General features: G+C 42.2%; 1 protein-coding gene across 15 annotated transcripts in view; it reads right to left on the bottom strand.

Moving 5' to 3' along the window:
• Positions 1 to 20,192, bottom strand: part of PCDH15 (protocadherin related 15) — a 647,566-nt gene extending 627,374 nt beyond the window's left edge. For 8 of the 15 annotated variants that reach the window (XM_079976213.1, XM_079976221.1, XM_079976222.1 and 5 more), the window contains exon 1: positions 17,337 to 20,188. The gene's annotated coding sequence lies outside the window, so the exon portion shown is untranslated. The other 7 variants (XM_079976223.1, XM_079976224.1, XM_079976229.1 and 4 more) reach the window with 7 other exon arrangements.
• Between the last annotated feature and the right edge of the window lie 504 nt (positions 20,193 to 20,696).

The following is a 20,696-nucleotide window of genomic DNA, read 5'->3' as shown; positions in this document are numbered from 1 at the left end:
GCTGGGCAGAGAGGGGGAGAATTTTTTTTTCTTGTTCTCCCCCCTCTAAAACAAGGTGCGTCCTATTGTCCGGTGCGTCCTATGGTGCGAAAAATACGGTAAATCAATCCACCCTGCTGCTTTCACAAGAGGTCAAGAAGTAGTAACAGAGGCTTTTAAGGTAGGTCAGAAAAAGGAATCCATATCTTTTTCATTTTTATTTTAAATAGCTGGCAGGTATCCACCCTACAGCACAAGCATACATTAATTGTTTTTCGCTAGCCTGCACCCAACAAAACAATCCACAATTACACTAGTGATCATCCCTGACCACTGGTCCTGTTAGCTAGGGATCATGGGAGTTGTAGTCCCAAAACATCTGGAGGGCCGAGTTTACCTATGCCTGCACTAGTTAACAGGCTTCCCAACAGTGAGCATTATAGTTATATCTGGAAATGTTACAAAATGCAGGAAGTGGAAGAGTCTCCACACCCTGACTCACTCTGAGAGCTGCTCCACAAAGTAGGTCAAGTTTAAAAAGTTGATACAATCAGATCATGTTCCTGTGTGTTAGAAGTTTTTTTTTTTTTTAATGAATATACATTTTGCCTTAAAGTTATAAAACCCTTTTGTTCTGCTCTGTGTGCAAGTTCTAACAAGTTGCAATTTTTAAAAAACTATTTAATTTATGTGAATTAAATTTGCTGCCAAGGATAAGAGATTTGCCAAACAGCTCTGCTTTTGGAACAGGTAACATATTTCAGAACCCATTTACTCTATTTGCGAATATAATTGCCTAGGATACTTCCATAAACAAATGGATACTTTTTACATTACAGATGAAAATAGCAATACTGTACTGTTTTGTAAATTGGCTTTAGTAAGACCTTAAAAATGTAGGGAAACAGATGTATCCAAATAATTCATAAGTATTCTCATTGACTTACATATCATAACCCTGCATTTATTATTAACTGGTACTCTTTTTTAAAAGAGTAAAACAGCAATGAACAGAAACAATAACCTCGACGAAATATCTTGCTTTCAGAAGTATTTTACATATGACACACAATATATTTTACCCAGTGTGTGAAATTCAAAACATTCTTTTTGAAATCCCCTGTTGCCCTAATTAAAAATTATGAAGTATCAAGAGGTATTCTTGTCATGGAATTAACCAAAATTCCCAAATGAATTCTCATTACATTTCAGTCCAATTAGGCAAACTAGCATTCCAAGGTTCTTAAGATTTTGTTAGGTGCTTTTGGACTGTCTCCCCACACATATTTGCGCATTTTAATAAAAGCAGCTTAAAACAAATAGTGGCAGCAACAAGAAAACCAGTATCTTGGGGCTGCATTGGAGTGAGTGCTGTAGAAGCCTGTAGAACTGTTTTCCTACAAAAATGTGCTGCAGTTTTCCATAATATTTCTGCAAAGATGCTTTTGGGTCAGTATATTACATGTGGCTATTTGAGGGAATGCTTTCAACTCAACTTTAAATTTTACCTTTTTTGCATGTTATAAATATAGTTTTTTTAGAATCACAAGAACAGTTACATAATGCAATATGTATTATTTTGGTGTGTCTAAGGGGAGAACCTTTAATTACAGTTATAGTACACACACACACACACACAAACACACACACACATATATATATAGCAAGATCCATCATAAAAATAAGATGAGTGTGTTGCATATAAGAAAAGCTTTATAGTTAATAAATTTATAAAGTGTTTGTGACTGGCTCTATATCACTTCTAAATTTCCACAGCAGCTAGGATATCATTTAAAGTGTTGGTAAACAACATTGTATGGATATATGATCCCATCAGTTAGAATATTTTGAATTATTAGTATGATGGTGGGAATGGAAGTTAAACAGGAACACACACATACACTTGGTGAATCAGCAGTGGTAAATGGAAGCTTGATTATCCACATATAAGGGGAGGCAATTCTACACACAGCTCTTCATGTTTATTGACATCACAAATTTCTAATGACCTAACCCATTTTCTAGCTGGACTCATATTCAATATTTTCACTTCTCCTCCCAACTTTTAAGCCAGTCAGGAGGAAAGGAGAGTCTTGGTTAAGTTTCCATTTCCCTTCAGTTGCTAGGTTCCCAAGATGTATGTTTGTCTGTTCTGCACACGATATCCTGAGCAAAACATCCCCTTGTACTTTTACCCTTCCTGTGAACTTTTGATCTGCCTATGCCTGAAAGCCTTTAAAACAAAAAGCTACAGTTTTACAACCAAAAACTCAACATAAATGGCTGAAAGCCAACACGTACCAGTGTTCATTAGATGTGTCACATTAGCAGTGCCCCAAAAGAGACAAGAGACTAAGATTCTGTGCCCAGTTGCATGGAATTTTTTTTAGTCACCACAGGTGATCAGGTAAATGCATATTTACAGGTCTGAGCTGGTCTAAACTGAGGTTGGAAATTAAAGGTGCTTTGGGCTAGGCTTTCAAACTCTAAAACATTAATATTTACCTAACTAACATGAACCTTACTAACATAAGCCTGGGCAAAGGCCATTCGTGTATTTGCAGGCTATCATTCACAACTTTTACTTGCAGACTTTTATACAATCTGCCTTCAATTTTAACCAGCTTTATCAAGCCAGAACTACAGCACCATTATTATATTTTCTTATTCAAACAGCAAATTCAGTTCAGTGGAGACATTATATATTTTAAGGAAGATAATTACAAATTAGGACAATCAATATAGTTCCCTGATAGCAGTAATATGATAAGGAAACAGCTTGTCTTGTTACTAACCTCAATATGTATTTCTGATACCTGGAATATATGCAGAAGACATACTCAACACACTATAAAAATATACTGCTCAAACAAACTCTTGACATTTTAGATCACCATTTCCCATGAGAAAAACACTTAAATGGGATACAATATCCAAATGAAGATCATGTCAGCAGCACTAAAGCAGCCTTGCAGTACATGATTTCCATTGCAATAACTCTGGAGACAGAAAATCAAGTGTATTTTTAACTCATGTCTCCCTTTCTCATATCCGATTTTATGGAGATTTGTAGCACAAATCTTCAATGCATGACTACATAATTAATATCCATGTTTATTTTATTAACCTCCGTAATTCTTGTGACAAATATTCGCTTTTCAGTGTTCTGAGGATATTGAATAACGACACAAAGTATACTCAGCCACATTACTAAGGCAGTTTCACACAATCCCAAAACAATTCAAAATATATTCATTTCCAATGCTGCAAAGTTCTAAGCACAATCTGGGCCTTTGTGAAAGCGAGGACTGAAAATCTGAGGTTGGTACTGGGGAAATAACCATCCATGATGTGTTGAACTGCAGCATATTCTCATTAGTGGAAGAATAAAATAAAACTTTTTTTATTTATTTTCATATTCTCTTCCACATTTCAACCCACGTTTCTCCAACAGTTGGCAGATCCTAAAAAGCAGCAGCCAGTAGTGGCCGGCAGAGTGGAGTGAAGTGGCATTGCTTATCTGACTTCCCAACAGGTCACTGCTGGTAACTGAGAGGGGAAGGGGGACAAAGCAGTGGTGTGGTTTGATCCACTGCTGTGCCTGCACTGCACCAATCCAACATTCCCTCCATTGTCCCTGCTCCACATCACAGCTGCCTCTCCTCTCTGCTACCTCTCCCTGTCCAACACCAGCAATGACCTCCGAATTGGGAAAACATTCTGCCCTGCCAGCTAATTATGGAAGCTGCAACTACAGAAACCTCTTTTTACACCCACTTGACACAACAGCATCATGGATAAATTGAGGCCTTTAGTCAATTGTCAAGAGACTGAGCTGGGGCATAGGCAAAAGATAGCCTCCGAGTTGTGTTTGGCCCAAGCCATTGAGGCTGTTTCCTCTTTACATGTAATAAACCAATATTTCTTGTAGAATATTTGTGAGAGTGTTTCTTGGGTGTACAGCTTTGATAAGGTGTACACTTAGAATAGCACGCACTTGTCTCCATGCAAAAGGTTTCATTACTCATTGAAAAAATGTATTGGGGATCATATGTGGGGTGGACTGACATAGGGGGTGAATGCGTGCAGCAGTTTCCCACAATGGAAGGCTTTTCCATTGTTGCAGTGAAGTGCTCTGAGAAGAAGAAAAAAGTCAGCTACCACACATCTACCCTGAAATTCAGAATGTAAGGGAAAGGCATCTTGTTCTCACAAGAATATGATACAATATAATACAAAATCTTTTTAAAAATTAAAATTAATGTAACTCATTTGACACTAAACTCCAGGAAATGAAGATAATATCACATGGTTGGAGCACACCTGGGTTAGTAGGTATAAGAACAGGCAATGAGTTCTGAATTGCTGAGGTCCCCTATTGAAACCATTTTATGTGCCAAGCAACCCCATGTCCTCTGGTCACTAATAGATGAGATAGCCCTGAGTGACAAGGGAATGCCCGTCTCTGTAGATGAGAGGGCCTCCTAATCATTTATGGATTCATGTGAGTCTATGACAGTCCTGAAATGCTGTAAGCATCAAGTCTTCAAGTTTCCACCTCATTTAGGTAATAATGTTTCTATACCGCAGCGCTGTAAAGACAGCAAGACTATGCATAATAGAAAAGCAATTAATACATCCAAGGGAAAGACAATGCTACTGGAACCAGACATATTTCAGCAGAAGAACAGCAGGTTAGCAAAAAGTAGCCTGCACTATTTGCTGACTTTCCTGTTCTAAAAAGTTGTGTGTGTGTTTTAAGTCTCTAGTTACCTGATTGAGCACTTCAGAAGCAAGCACTTATCAAATGTAACCTAAGCACAGATCAATTACAGTGGCAGCTTCTGTAATCTACGGTCAGCCATGGATACTCTCTAAGGGCCAATCCCCCCAAGCAAGCCCCACTGCAGTTAATGAGAAAGTTAAAAAGGCAAATTTGACTTCTACTTTGTATACCTTGAAGAGTCGGTATAAAATTAATTTCCACTCTGTGAGAGTAATTTATTTTTAAGACAGCAAATTTCTTGAAAGAGAGCAGTCTATAGCACCATTTCTGAAAGTGCTTATTGATTATCAGCCAGACCTAACAAGATATTTGACTTCTTGAAACTGTGCTTAATTTCTTTGTCACTGTGCTGCATTTTTCTGATCTGAATTCTTTTCCAGTACTTCTGCCTTCAGAATGTCACTCTCTCTTTGACTTAATATTCCAGAAAGGTGCCCAAGAGCTTTTTAATTAAGAATAATAATTATATGCAAAGCAATGTATATATTATGAGAATACAATAAGCACAGAAGATATATGCATGTTAGGCAACAAGGATGCATTCAAAGCAGCCAGTAAAGTCTACTGATAATATATCATGGCCTTTATCAATCTAGTGCCCTCTAGATGTTTTTGGACTACAATTACCATCAACTCTGACAAATGCACAATGTTGTAGTCCAACATCATCTGCAGTTTAACAACTGAATGGCAACACTACAAACTCCTAAATGAAACTAGCTGGGCCTTCACATATGAAATTCTAGCTCCATAAATACAAAATGCAACGTAGAGAGTATCAAGTGCAAATGCACATTTTGTAGAAGCAATAAAGGGGGGGGCTATTAAATACTCAGTCTGAGCACAAGGGAATAGACAGTCACTCTTTCACTTACATAGATATATACATATTTTGAAATTCATATTGTTTATCAGTGCTTAAAACCACCCATTTTTCCACTGCAGTGTGTGTGTGTGTGTGTGTGTGTGTGTGTGTGTGGCATAATGCATGTGTGCAAGAATAATAACATAATTATTTCTCCATCTCTGTATGACATGGGGCAAGCTTGTACATCTTTGAGTTGTGGGGTAATGAACTTGCCTCAAATATGCTTGTTGCCAGGATGACTGCAGCAGCTCTCTGAAGACACATGGTACCAAGATTTGGTATACATGAGGGAAACAAAGGGGAAGCACATGATCTTGAATAACAGCTCCTGAGAGGATAACCCATTACATTTCCAGTATCTGTTGTTTAGTCCATTTTGATGCATTGGCAGCAAACACACCACTTGAAACAAGAGGTGAAGGACAGTGTAATGAAAGCAACACTAAGGCAAAAAAATCAATAAATCAATATTATAGCACAGGGAATTAGGTTTTATTCCTCATTAGACCAAAGCAACTGGGCTCCTCACTGAGAGGTAGCAGTAGGAAATTAAAATCAAGAAAGAATCTAGTCCTTTGCACTTGTCTCAAAGTTTTTCTGCAATTCCAGTATAGCTGTTTTAGAGACAAGCACAGAGCTTTCTGTATGCAAGTTTTCTACTGGAAACATTTAATCATAATCTTGCAGTAACATAAATCACATTCCTGGATGTATTTTAGCATGCGTTCGTATTAGAAATAATCAATATATCGTACAACATCAACATGAGATTAAAAACATACCAACAAAGATGAAAATGCTAAATAAACTTGATTCAGAATAATATGCCAGGGAGAATAAAAACTGAAGACCAGCTGTTCAGATTTCTTGAACAGCAGCAGAAGGGTATCAAACAGGGGTGACACATTCCTCCCTGGATATGGAATTATAAAGCTAAGACACAGTAACAGAGAAGGCCCTATTATACTCCAAGCAAATACAACTTGGATGTTGGAGGAATGTGGTGGATGGTATCTCAGATGAGCAGACAGGCTCATATGAGAGGATGGTTCTTAAGGAAACCTCACCCCAAACCATTTAGGGCTTTAAAGATCATAGCAAGAACTATGAATTGGTCCTGAAAATGAATCTGAAACCAATAAAGCTGTTGATATAAGAGTTATATGCACCTGATCATCAGCAACAGTCATCTATCTGTCTGACCACTGACTGGATCCTGGGCAAGCTGGAGCATTCAGACACTTCAAAAGTGTTGAGAGGACTGCAGTAGTCTAACCACAATATAGCTAAAGGCATGTGACACAACAGCCAAATCTGACTTCTTTAGGAATGAAAACAGCTGGCATACCCACCTAAGCTGGACAAAACAGTTCCTTGTCACAGGAAGCACACCCAGACTGCCAACCTGAATGATTAATGGATGTGCTATTACATCCAACATGGACTCCTGTCTTGTCAGGATTAAATGTCAATCCATTACGAACCTCAAGCATGGGGTCAGAACCTCAACAGCTTTCCCAAAATATGACAGAAAGGAAACATAATGTGGGGCGTTTTTTACATACTGGTGAAATTGTACTCCAAATCCCAAAACATCTCTCCCATTTTATGTAAATGTACATTTTATGTAGATGTTAAAAAACTTGGGGAAACAGAATGGGGCCCCAAGGATTCTTGGCAGTGCTTAGAACTAGAAGTGGTTTCTTAAATCCCAGCTCTACAATTCTATGATTCTATTCTTGCTTCTACCTCTTCCCCTCAAAGCACTTATACTGAAAGAAAAGAAAGTTAAGCTTCTATATAAGTGGCCTGAAAACAATTCTTGTTTGCCATACCAATTTTGATCTGTATGGAAGTCATAATGCATTTGCACAGGCTATTATTGCTGTAGTTACTGCAGCAATTACTACTGTGCACAGTCCTATGTTAGATTTGTTTGCACATGTCTCGTGGTATAATAGTCCCCAGAAAAGTTTGAGCTGTTGTATAACTTCTTGCTCTAGTTTAAAATGCTCCACATTTAATTGCTACTGCTATGGTGTCACAGTAGAGCAAAACAGTATACTGTACCAAAAAAGGGAAAGAAATGTTTAAATATTTTAGAAAGCCACACAGTAGCATGTGTTTATTTGCTCAGTTGTATCACTTTCACAACTGTAGAACAATATTCTGAAAGATACATTGTTTCCAGGTTGTATTCTATTCAGGCACTGATCTGTTTAACTTCTGCTTAGCTAGGAAGCAGCAACATGTATCATATATAGATAGTTGTCAGGGGGCTGATGATTGCAAAGTTAGGGGGGAACTCAGATTTGCCCATATGAAAAATATCCCTCCCAAGTAAATTACTAGCCCGGGCAACTTTACTATTAGTATACTGATGTAGATGAAGCTTTGCTAATTTATGCAGCCTTGGGTCATCCACGTATCTTTTCTTGCCAAAATCATGCCATTGCAATGGTTTTGTTATCACAAAACCTACATGTTACAGAAGTAAGCATAAATGCTAACTTTTTTTTACTTGTGACCTTTACTATTTGATCTTGAAAGCTAAAGCTCACACAATTCAGATATGATGAAACCCATGTATGCATCAATAAATCATAACATATCACTATTGTGATGAGTTTGTGGAGGAACAAGGCAAGGAGAGTACTAATCACCATGCATTTAATGTACTCAGGTTGGTGTGGGTGGGTGTTAGAGAGAGAGAGAGAGAGAGAGAGAGAGAGAGAGACAGACAGACAGACAGACAGACAGACAGACAGACAGACAGAGGTCTACATTTGCAAATCCATGGTGTATTACTTTTAGAATACATTGTCTCCAACACAGCTGCAAACTCTTCTAGAAAAAATACTGTATTTGTTTTTTAAAATTTTAGTTTATAAACACAGTGCTTTTCTCTCCTTGTGCACAATGAACACAGTAAAGCATTTCGCTTTTCCTTGTCAGGCAGATGACACTTAAGCTGTCATAATATAATTTTCCTGTACTTAGGTTTGATGTCTAGCATAGTATGTTTATTCACATTTTTAGATGTGCCAGTAAATAAACCTGAGTCAGATATATTCAATTACATTTATTTCGTGGCTTTATTATTGGTAGGTGGTTCTTTTCTTAAACATGTATCTTCTGATACAACATGCTTTCCAACTGCAAAGAGATAAAATGAAATATGAACACAAGCAGTGCCCAGAAGAAGGGTGTGTTATAGTATATTTATAAAATTCTGGTACATCTGACTTTAATTCCTATAAAATATAGAATGCTGGGGCTTTTGTCACAAGTTTAAGGGCTCAGCTAATGCTTTCTCTCCCAGGCGTCTCCTATGGAATCACTTGAAGAAAATTTACTAAATGCACTCATCTGCCCTCAGAGTCAAATGATGCAGGCAACCAAGTGCAAGTGGGCAGCAACTTCTGAAGAAGTTTTCTGAGTTTTCTCAGACTATTTCCTATCCATCCAATTGGATCATGTGCCACTGCAGCACTGTAGTGTCTGAGTTCAAACTACTGCAGTAGAATAGACTTCCCACCAACCCCCAAAACATGTTAATCTGAAAGCATTTTCTGAGCTGGCAGCAAGAGATACTGAAATGTTATCTGCTTGAGGCAGACAGAATGAATACTTGCATTTAACTCAAGTGACTGAGTGTGCACATGCATGCAAGATGTTTTCATGATCAAAACTTGGGTCATTTTCAGGTGACACTAAAAATTCCTTTTATTTTGGGATTTGACACCTGTTATACATGCATGGCAATGCAGAATAGAAAGAGGAAGATAGACATTCTCAAACCAGATGTGTATTCTAGACAACAGCAATCTAAATTATAGATGTGGGAAATGCAAAAGCTGTTTGAGCATCACTTTTTTTAAAAAAAAAAAAATGCCTTATGGCTAGAAGATGGGCAAATTTTACATTGTAATGCTTCAAGCCATCGTGTCTTATTTCTAAAGGTCCCAGTGTTCAAAGAAAGAACAAAATCATTATGGACTTTCTTTCCCATTAAAACTCAATAATGAAACATCTGATGAGTTCAGGGCTTTTATTAAAAAATAAAAACTTATGCTATGCAATTAATTTTTGTCTGTTAATAAAAAAATTACCCTCTCTTGATACACATACACCACAGCTAATGAGGGGAAAGTATGATTTATGCCTGAAATCCCTTTTTATTGAATGTTTTTATTTGTGAATTTTGATGGCCTTTCTTTGGGATATCTATAGATAGGTGAGATATGACCTGATCTTTGAAAGGCCCTTATTCCTTCTTGAGTCACTGCATTCTGAAATGCTTTCATGCTTTACCAAATACAAACCATACCTGTGTTGCTTGAGAAAAAGCTAGCCAACTATAAAGTTACAGTAAAAGATCTGTGCATCTTCATATTATGTTAGGCAAAGACTCTATTATTCCAGCACTGCTCGCCCATCATCAATGCTCTCCGGAGGCCAAGTTACATTATATCCAAGATGCAAGTGCAACCTGGCTCTCTTTGTTGACAATTACAGCCCCTACTGCCAGAGGAAACTGAAGGGGATCATGCCTGAAGGGAACAAACTGTCTTTCTGCACCTGTTGTTTATCTCTGCTTTTCTCTCTCTTGCTAATTTTCCATAGGAGTTACGGAACATGTTCCATAGTAGCTTCTGCTTACAGCAGCATCCCTCAACTTAGTGCCCTCTGGGTGTTCTAGTCTAGACCACAACTCAGTCAGTATAGCCACCAGAATGCTCAACAGCTTTTTCAGGGTGACAGTGATTCTACCATATAGCCTGGCTCTGAATAAAATAGAGGCAATGCCTTCATGTTAAGACTATACCTTCTCAGTAGGAAGCCCTGCCTCTAAATTCCAGATGTGTGTCATACTGGTGGTAAAGGGTGCTAAAAATACTCTTATTGCTTAGTACAGTCCAAACTTGATAGTCACCTTCCTTCATCTATAACCATGAGCTTCCTCACAAATAATAAACTGTTCAGTGTGTTGTTGTTGTTTTCTTTTAAAGATCAATATAGCAACATGATTGATGCAGTATCAGTAGAGAGCCCACCTCTTTTCTTGCTAAGAAAGCATTTTTATATGCTTTCCCAATTTTCAATCAGGGCTGATTCACATCATTCTATGTGTTGAGTGTTGTGGTTTTGCAGGACTACAGGTGAAACTCGGAAAATTAGAATATCGTGGACACGTTCATTTATTTCAGTAATTCAACTTAAAAGGTGAAACTAATATATGAGATATGGCTCCCCAAATCTCTTTTCTGATGAGAGTAGCTTTTGCATCTCATTTGGAAACCAAGGACCCAGAGTCTGGAGGAAGAATGGGGAGGCACACAATGTCAGATGCTTGAAGTCCAGTTTCCACAGTCTGTGTTGATTTGGGGAGTCATGTCATCAGCTGATGTTGGTCCACTGTGCTTCATTAACTCCAGGGTCAACGCAGCCATCTACCAGGAATTTTTGGAGCACTTCATGCTTCCTTCCACAGATGAGCTTTATGGGGATGCTGACTTCATTTTCCAGCAGGACTTTGGCACCTGCCCACACTGCCAAAAGTACCAAATCCTGGTTCAATGCCCATGGGATTAATGTGCTTGATTGGCCAGCAAACTTGCCTGACCTGAATCCCATAGAAAATCTATGGGGCATTGCCAAGAGAAAGGTGAGAGACACGAGATTGAGCAATGCAGAAAAGCTGAATGCTGCTATTGAAGCTTGCTGGTCTTCCATAACACCTCAGCAGTGTCAAGTACTGAGTACATATGCATGCTTCTACTTCTCAGAGGTCCAATGTTGCTCTCTTTGCAGTCCTTGTTTTGCTGATTTCATTTAATATTCTAATTTTCTGAGATTGTTAATTTGGGGTTTTCATCAGCTGTACACCATGATCATCACAATTATAACAAATAAAGGCTTGACATATCTCACATTGCATGTCATGAGTCTATCTCATATATTAGTCTCACCTTTCAAGTTGAATTACTGAAATAAATGAACTTTTCCACGATATTCTAATTTTCCGAGTTTCACCTGTACTCATGCCATTGCCAAAGCATTTTATAGATTTGTCCATCATATTGGCTTACTGCCAAGTACGGAGAAGAATTTTAGAGCATATTGAAATATATGAATGGTCAGTCTGTGATAAACAGCTTCAAACAAACCTGCACATCACATTCCTGTTCCAGTTTGACAAACTTTTAATTATATCACCACCAACTTATTGCTACTATAGTGGAGAGTTCATGAAGGCATATTAACATTCAACAGAGCACTTGGATTAGAAGATTGTAGTCTTTCAGACCTATTTTACTAGTTGTGCCAGCATGTGCTTCCGATTCCGATGACACCCACCAGCTGCTACACACCAATGTAGCAGCACAGACCACAATGTGAGAAGGAAATTGTGCTACATTATTCACTTACACTTATCTGAAATACAGAAAGAAATTTCTCTAAACTCAACTGTGTTGTCATCTTAGAAGCTCTGTACCATTCAGGGCTCCACCCCCCCCCCCCCGGCAGATTAACATATCACATATAAAACTGCAATGCTAGCAAGTTATGTACACCTTTGAGGAATGGTTTTAAATTGGCTTTTGAGCATCTGATTAGGAAATTTTGATTACAAGTCTTTGAATAATAAGCATTTAAGAAGTAGGCAAGCTTATCAAGACACCCAAAACAGATATGTGAATGTAGGGATCCACTTGTTTGTTTGTCAATGAGGGCATTTTAATACTGACTACTAACACAAGTTCTCAAGACAGCCTTATAATAGTTATATAATATAATAAAACAGACAAGAGTTACTTGGGAAGAGCAAAAATGTATACCGGTTTCCGCTGTTTTCAGTTGTTTGAACTGCTGAATCACTGGACCATGGTGGATCCCAGAGGAAATAAATCCCAGACTGGAAATGGCTGTAGCAGCACACAGACACATGTCCCTCATAAACTAGGAGCTCCTTACTGGGCTGTAGCTAATCATCTTTCTCAACTTCTGGTGGCAGAAACAAGAGGCACCAGCGAGCAAGAGTGTTCATTTGCCCCACCCCAACAAGTCTTCATTCAGATGTTTCAACTGGCACATTCTAAGTGCTGTCTTAGCCATCCCTTGATTTGTTGCTGCCAGCCACCAACCTACTGCAATTCCCCAAGTCATCTGGCATGTGAAAAATGCTCTTGGAGAGATGTGGTATCCCAGGGAAAATTAGATAAGATGCTGCTCACTCCAAGTTTTTTGGCAGACATGTATTTCAATGTAAAAGAGAACTTAAGCAAAGGGGCCTGCATATAATGAAGCACCCTGCTGGCTAGAGGTCCAGGTGCCCTTAACACCTGGCAAGCAAATTTATCCGCATGAAAAAAGTGTTCAATAAGCACATAAGCACCATTATTTAAAAATTCAGACTAGGTCTCTCAGCCTAAATAGACTATGATCCTGCATAGACCCATAGAATTTCATGGTTGGAAGGGACCCTGAGGATCATCTAGCTCAAACCCATGCAAAGCAGGAATACGCACCTGTCACTTATAGGGATCAAACCTGCAACCTTGGCATTATCTTTCATAACCTTGTTATATTGTGCTCACTGCTCTGGCACAATGGACTAAGGGACCACCAATGAAAGTCTAGAGAAGGAGAAGCTCACACCCCAGAGTTACCACTAGCCATTTCTTCATCCAATAAATGCTTCTAACCTGGCAGCCCACAAACTTACTGCTATTCAGTAGGGTGACAAAGGCTTCAACAAGGAGCTAACTCAGTGCAGTCAAGCATTGGGGTAAAGAACGAGAAGCATAGGTACAAGTACCTTTGGTCAGTCATTAGCATTGTTGGTTCAGTTCTCATTTCTATGCAGGGACACAGCTAGAGAGCAAGATCAAACATGGAATGAAGACAGATTCAAAAACATCTCCCTTGGAAGTGTATAGCATTTCTGCAACCATTACCTCTTCCATCGAGACAGTCCTGAAAATAAACAACTTAAGGAGAATAATATGGTAAGCAAACACCCAGTGGAAGCACAGGCAGGGAAGAAACAAGGCCATCTACTGCTGCTGAAAACCAATAGGAACCATTGTTAGCGCACATCCCTTCTCTCTCCACAGACAGGCATCCTTCCTACCACACTCAGAGAAACTAGCAAGATGCTTTCCCTTGATCCACACAGGAAGCAAAACAGAACTAAAGCAGCGCTATCAGCAAAAAAGACAAGTGGAACACTAGATTGTGTTGTACTGCCGTGATGTACCTGTTAACTTTCCATATCAATAATGCTTTAAGTGACACAACTCCATTTCTTTTTATAGAAGTTAACAATGCTGGGAAAGGGAAAGTAAGAGCATGAGAAGATAAATAGCTCCGAGGAGCTATTTCTATTAAAGAAAGCAAATGCGTTGCTTGTAAGTACTCATATACTACAAACAGTTGCAAACATGCTCTTGAATCTCATTGCACATATAATTATTTGCACTGTCAAGAGACTCCCCACCCTCCTTGAATACTGTTGCTACTAGGAAAGATGTGCCACTTGAAAGTACATTAAAGTAGAACGGAAAACCTTACTGACAATGGCATAACCCTAAGCAAAAAGAGAGGGAGAAGTAATTTGTGCTATGCAAAAAAAATCACATTTGCAGGAACCACTTCAGATATCATGCCATTTCAATATTTTAAGTACTTGCAAGGTTAGGTACTTTATTCAAATAAATTGGGAGTTAGTCACCATGTCTTCCAGAGGGTGGCATAAGTGGGGCTTCCAACACAAACACAAGATACAAGCGATAATATCTGCTAACTAAAGTCCAGTTTCCGTATTTATATAATACACCATGCAATCTTTTAAACCACATTCTCCCCCATTCATTTTTTTGTTTGTTTCTATTCTGGAATCTCACATTGTGGAGAATTTTATCTATGAGTTCAAAATATAAAGAAAGTTTAAAAACTGCATTCAACATGTGGAATTACATGCACAAATCACAGACCCTGACAGTGTGAACACCAACCAAGCATTGTTGGGAGACTTGCCATTCCATCATATTTTACTCTGTTGTTGCCAGTGATTCTTCTTTCCAATATACTGCAAGCTATTGCTGCAGCCAGGAGAGCTACACAGTATGCAAATTGAAGAGAACCATTCTCACAGCATTTTCCTCTTTGAGTACAGTTGTTGGCAGAAGAGGCTTAGTTAACTAAATATCTAGTCAAGTTGCTTGATTAATCAATACAAAATTTGATACTAGATTTTTATAAAATGATAATTTTGCTACAAGCTTCTTGTCTGAGTTAAAAGAAACATTAATCATCTGTCCCATCAAACTGGCCATGTTTTTGTCAAAGTTGTTATTCAACATGGCATGTCCTCCATGGAAATATCAAAATGCAGAATAAAAACTGTCAGATTATGTTTTTATTCCAAGTGGAAATGAGCACCTCAGCAGAATAATAAGGAATGGATTTCTTCATATACCTCCAATTATTAAATGACATTTTTAATAAATCAACATCCATTTGAGTTCCTGGCCTGAGTTTTGCACTTTAAAAATCAATAAACTTTGTTCGTTAGCAACATCACACTGAGCTTCCTAGTAGAAGAGTGAAGTGGAAATGTTACAAAATAAAACAAATAATGAATCTCCAGCATTCAAACACTAGCAGCAGTAACCTTATGCACACTTATTTGGGTACTAGTCCCATAGATTTCACTGGGACTTACTTCTGAGTAAACATGCACACGGTTGGGCTGCATAAATATGAAACCCTTTGCTATACAGATCTCATTAAACCTCTGACCCAGTTGAGGAGCCGTCTCCCATTTCAGAGCAAAATTGCTTTACTGATATATTATGTGCTGATCCACCCCATCTTTAAAGTGCTGTGCTCTCTCCCTCCGCTTTGCTATTAAACATCCACCAAGACAAAAAAGCTCTGCTGCTCTGGGAAAATCTAAATGATGGATCTCGCCAGCTAGAAACATCACCTGTAGTGCCAAAACCACACAATTCTAACGGGGTGGGGGGAGTAAACAGTGTGCGTTCTGCAAATATCCTGGAGAGTGTGGGGTCATCTGCCGGGACTTCCAGCTACAGAACAAGCAGGCTGCTGGTGCTTCTGTAGTTCTAGCAGAATACATGCTGCCTCCCAACCCCGAGAAAGGCTTGCTTCCACTCACTGCTTACTGGTCCATAGGCAAACAGGAGCGGAGCCAGAACGGGGTGGGGTGCGCGCGCTCTCTCTCTCTCTCTCTCTCTCTCTCTCTCTCTCTCTCTCTCTCTCTGCCTTTACACCGAATCTGAGGGGGAGACAGCAGAGAAGGCAGCCAGCACTATTCCACTCCCACCAACGAGATCGGAAATGAAATGTAACAGCAGCCTATGTCTCCCGCGCCAAGTCTTACAAGAACAGAATACTAACGGGTTCATTTCTCTCTCTCTCTCTGACCGATTATTACCATATGCAGATAAGCAAAGCACACAGGCGCAGCAGGAGCAGCTCCCTTCGCCTTCACATCCTACCCGGCGCAACTTTTTGCTTGAGAAACAGGCGACGATCACCACGCCAGGGCAATGCTTCTCTCCCCTAGTATTTGCTTTAGCAGAAATGGTGTTTCGTCACAGATTCAGGAAGAACAGCGCGAGAACGGTGCTCGCTCTCCCTCAACTCTCAATGCCCATCAACCCCAGAAATAGGGAAAGTCACGCCTCTCTCTAATTTCATCATGGCTCTTTGCTTCTTTACCTACTCAGAACTTACTCTACTCCACTGAAGATGCCTAGTAAGCATCTTGAGTAACTTTAAGGGTTTTTATTTGAGGACGATCGCCTCAGAATAAACTGGGGGAGGGGGGAGTGAGGTTTGCCTTTCATTACATTCATTACATTTTGCTCCCTCCTCCTCTAAGGAATCATGGAGTCATGAGCTGGAAGGGGACCACCAGGGTCATCTAGCCCAACCCCCTGCAGTGCAGGAATCTCTCGAGCCCACCACCCTGAGATGAAGAGTCTCACGCCCTACCGACTGAGCTGTCTCACATCTGACATGTTAAAAGGTTAAATGTTGGCGTGAGGAATGGAAGGCATGGTGGGCAAAAAGCTCTCGCCACGGGCAAAGCTCCCATCTTCTCGCCGAAGGAGACACGTCGCCGTGCTACATGCAGAAAGGAAGGGAAAACTTTTACTAGCAGAAGGTGCTGTTGCAACAGCTTGAAATGGGAGGAGGGGGGAGGGAAGGGAGAGCATGCCAGCTCCCAACCCTTTCGCGCCCACATCTGGCACCCTGCGCCTCACGTCACACACCACCCATCCTGAAAAACGCTGTCCTCATTTCATTGCACGACACGGGGCGATTTCTGCCTGCGTGGCTTCGTCGAGGGGTTGGGCTGGATGACCTTCAGGCACCCCCCCCCCCCTTTCTCGGCTCAGTGACAACAGTTGCCTTGGCAGCGCAGGGCCTGGCTCGGCTTCTTCGGCACGCGAGGGAAGCGAGAGGGAAACGCAACTTGGATCCTACCCCCCCCCCCACCCTCCCATCCCATCCTCACCGAAGCCCACCGACGGCAACTTTCCGGCATCGCCAACGGACACTGCAGCAACGCGAGAGCAAGAGGACGAGCAGCCCCAAAGGAGCGCTTCAAGGAGACGCGGCCGTCTTCTGCCTCCACCTGGACGCTCGGAGCGGGGTTGTTCTTACCTCAGCAGAAGCCACCTCAGCACAGCCGGCGGATAATCCCCTGCCCGCGCGGGCGGCCGGCGGCGCTTCCCCTCAGAAGCTGCTCCTCTCGCTGCCAAGGCGAGGCGAAGCGACGTCTTCTTCCGCGACGCCCTCCGTCCCCGCGCTTCTCCCTCCGCCCGCCCGCCTCGCTTGGGCGCACCTGGGCTGAGGGAAGCCGCTTTGCCCCCCGCGCTCCTTCCCTCAGTCAGTCCGCGGGCATCTCTCCACAGGAAGAGGGCGACGACGACGACGCTTCGCCCGGGCTGCAGGCTCGCTCTTCTTCTGCCCGGAAACAGGAGTCTTTGAGAAGGGAGAGCGAGGTGGGGGAAGAAGAGTAGCGGGAGGTAATAAGAATAATAATAAAAACTTTGAGGTAAAAAAAAGGGGGGTGAGGACGTAACGTTTAAGGCAGAGAGGGCGGGATGTCGGGGGAGAGACTGAGCACGCGCCCCGCGCGCTCGAGGAAGCGCCGCGAGTGCTCCGCGCGGAGAGGCGCTTCTTGGCCGAGCCTGCCGGCGAGGGGAAAGGTGTCCCCTCCCACCATCCAGGGCAAAGGGAGCTTCGCTGAGCGAGGAGCGAGGACGAGCGACGAAGGAGGCGCCTGCCAAATCCTGAGGGAAGCGTGGGGTCGCCTCGACACGGTAAATCGAGGGGGTGGCTGGGGGTCAGGGGAGACCGGCCAGTTTTCGCTCTCCTCCTGCAGCAGCAGCAGCAGCAGCAGAGGAAAGAGAAGAGCGCGGAGGGAGGGAGAACTGGAGGAAGCCGCGAGGAGGCAGCAGGTTGCAGCAGCCCTTCTTCAGCCGAACGCGCGGCGGCGGCGGGGGGGGGGGGGGGCTCGCTCCCTCTCGCTGGCGCAGGCGGAGGAGGAAGGCGGCAAGACGCCTGCCGCGTCGTTCCTCAGGAGTGAGGGATGGCCGGTCGGCTTCAGATCAGGTGGGCAGGGAAGCTCGGAGAAGATTCATGGCGCGCTGTCAAGAGGGGTTTGGACACGCCGTCCTCCTCCTCGGCTGTTTCACGCTCCCCGGAATGAGACGGACGTGGCCGGCGCTGCCTCGGAAGGAGAGGCGAAGCCTTGGCAAAGCGGCAGTGTGGCCACGAGCGGCAAGGCGGGCTCTTTTTCAGATTCTCTCGCACGCGTACGCCTCGCACACGTGCTCTGATGCAAGGGCGCAGGGGTGCCTCGGAGGGATCGCTTGGTATGGGGCTCTTGCTTTGGCGTGGGCTGCTGATGGCACACTCCCCCCCCCCAAAAAAAAAAAAACACAACTGGCTCGCGAGTACGCCAACCTCATGCCAAGAACAGCGAAGGGAGAGAGCTGTCATCGGCTCATATGATATCCTCTTCGGAGATTCTCGTCCCAGGCGATGGCTCCATGAAATGGACCTCAGAAACCAGGAAGTTTCCAAAGAATGGCTGCTCAGGGAAGTGAACCTATGGCAGGTGCTAAAGGAAGGGTACTGCTCCTGGGCATTCCAAGAGTTTTTCAGTTTGCAGCATCACCAGAAGTTACTAGAGGAAGAGGAGTAGTCAAGAGAAGAGTGCTCTGGAGTGAAGTGGTTGGCCCAGGCTTAGCCTTTCCTCCATCTTGGAAACTCTGGCTTCCCATGGAGTGGACAACTGATACTTCTTCCCAGTGTTCCCCACTTTTTCATCCTTCCAAAATAGAAAGCCCAAAGGGCAGGAGACTGAAAAGCTGAAATACCAAAGATATTTCACAGCCAAGCTGTCAGAAGGGTCATAGCACCCTTCAGGTCCTCGCTTATGAAAGTAATTGTCCCAGCTAGTCAGACGGGTACTTATAGAGACTACATATAGTTTAAGATCTGGAGGTAGCATGATAGACCCATCATTTTCCATGGTATGCATCTGTCTTCCCCAACCTGGCACCTTCCAGATGTTTTGGGCTGCAACACCCATCATCCCTGACCTTTAGCCATACTGGTTGGGACTGATGGGAGTTGTAATCCAAAATAGCTGAAGAACACTAGGTTGTGAAGGATGATGTTCATTTATTTTTGTCCACAGTGGTCTCTTGTTTTGTTTTGCTTTGCTTTAAGCACTTTCAATTTGTACAAAGCCCGCTTGTCCAGATATGACAGTGGGATGAATGTCCTTGCTAAAGAACACTATCACACCACTTTCAATTTAGTCTCCATCCTATTAGTGGATACTTGCCCAGAACTGAGAAAGGATTACATCTCTAGATTCCCTTTCTGCATTTTGAACATCTCCTTCTGCTACCCTTTCCTTTATTCTGACCGTTACCTTTCTACTTCACTTCAAATTTAGATTATTTGGAACATAGTGACATAAGAAGAGCCTACTGGATCAGGCCAATGGCCAATCTGGGCAGGCATTCTGCTACCACAATGGTCAACCAAAGGCCTGTGGGAAACCCACAATAGGATTCAAGCACAAGAGCACTTTTCCCTCCTGTGGTTTTTGGCAACTGGTACTAAGAAGTTTTACAGATAGATAGATCGATAGTGTCAGGTGTGGTGTGGTTGCTCGAGAGCAAACAGGCAAGACTCCAACCTGTCTTTTCCAGGCTTTATTATTAGTGCAAACTATTTACACTGAAGAGCGTCACAAGTTCATGTCTGGCTCACTTGCTCGCAGAATCTGAGAGTGGGCGGTCCTTGTACCTCCCCCAGCATAACAGTCGCGTGACCCCCAGCCTTCTCCTCCCTTCCTTGCGCCGAAACCTACTGTGCAGACTGGGCGCTGGCAAAGGGGTCCTTCCCTCCTCTCCGGCTTGCTCCGCCTCGGTGTTGAGGCTCTCCCTTGCACCCCCTGTTCCCACCACCTCCTCTCCACTGGAGGCGGGGCTTTCCTCCTCTCCAGAGGAGGAGCGTGGTTCCCTATACAACTGCCCTTCCCCCTCTCGCCTCTGACCTGATGGCAGTTACCTGACAGACAGATAGATAGATAGAAATTTGCTATACAGGTTAAGCAGCCAGTAGGATTAAACCTAAGTTTGTCACATTGCAAGTTGTCCCACACATTTTAGCTTTAGATGCATTATATAATACACATAGTGTATTGGCTAGCAGTACCTTTCAAGCACCCTGGGCTTATATTGAAAATTTTGGAGAACCTGATCTCATACTATGTTTGCCATTAAGGCACCAGCTTGTGTCTTCAACAGTGTCTATGAAAAAAAGGTTGCAATGCATGTACCTGGAAAACAGAATTTACCTGGTAGAATCATATCTCTATGCCAGGTTCTGGGGGAAAGTTCACCTGCTAAACTGAGAAACTGAAGATACTGGAGAAGTACAGTAAACATTTTACACAAAAAGGTAGAGTTCTTAACCTGCTTACCTATCTGTTTACCA

Source organism: Podarcis cretensis (genome assembly GCF_951804945.1).
Source record: "Podarcis cretensis genome assembly, chromosome: 5".
In the NCBI taxonomy this organism is placed as follows: Eukaryota; Metazoa; Chordata; class Lepidosauria; order Squamata; family Lacertidae; genus Podarcis; species Podarcis cretensis.
The sequence above is the reverse complement of the archived record's forward strand: the minus strand, read 5'-3'. Positions and strand labels throughout refer to the sequence as shown.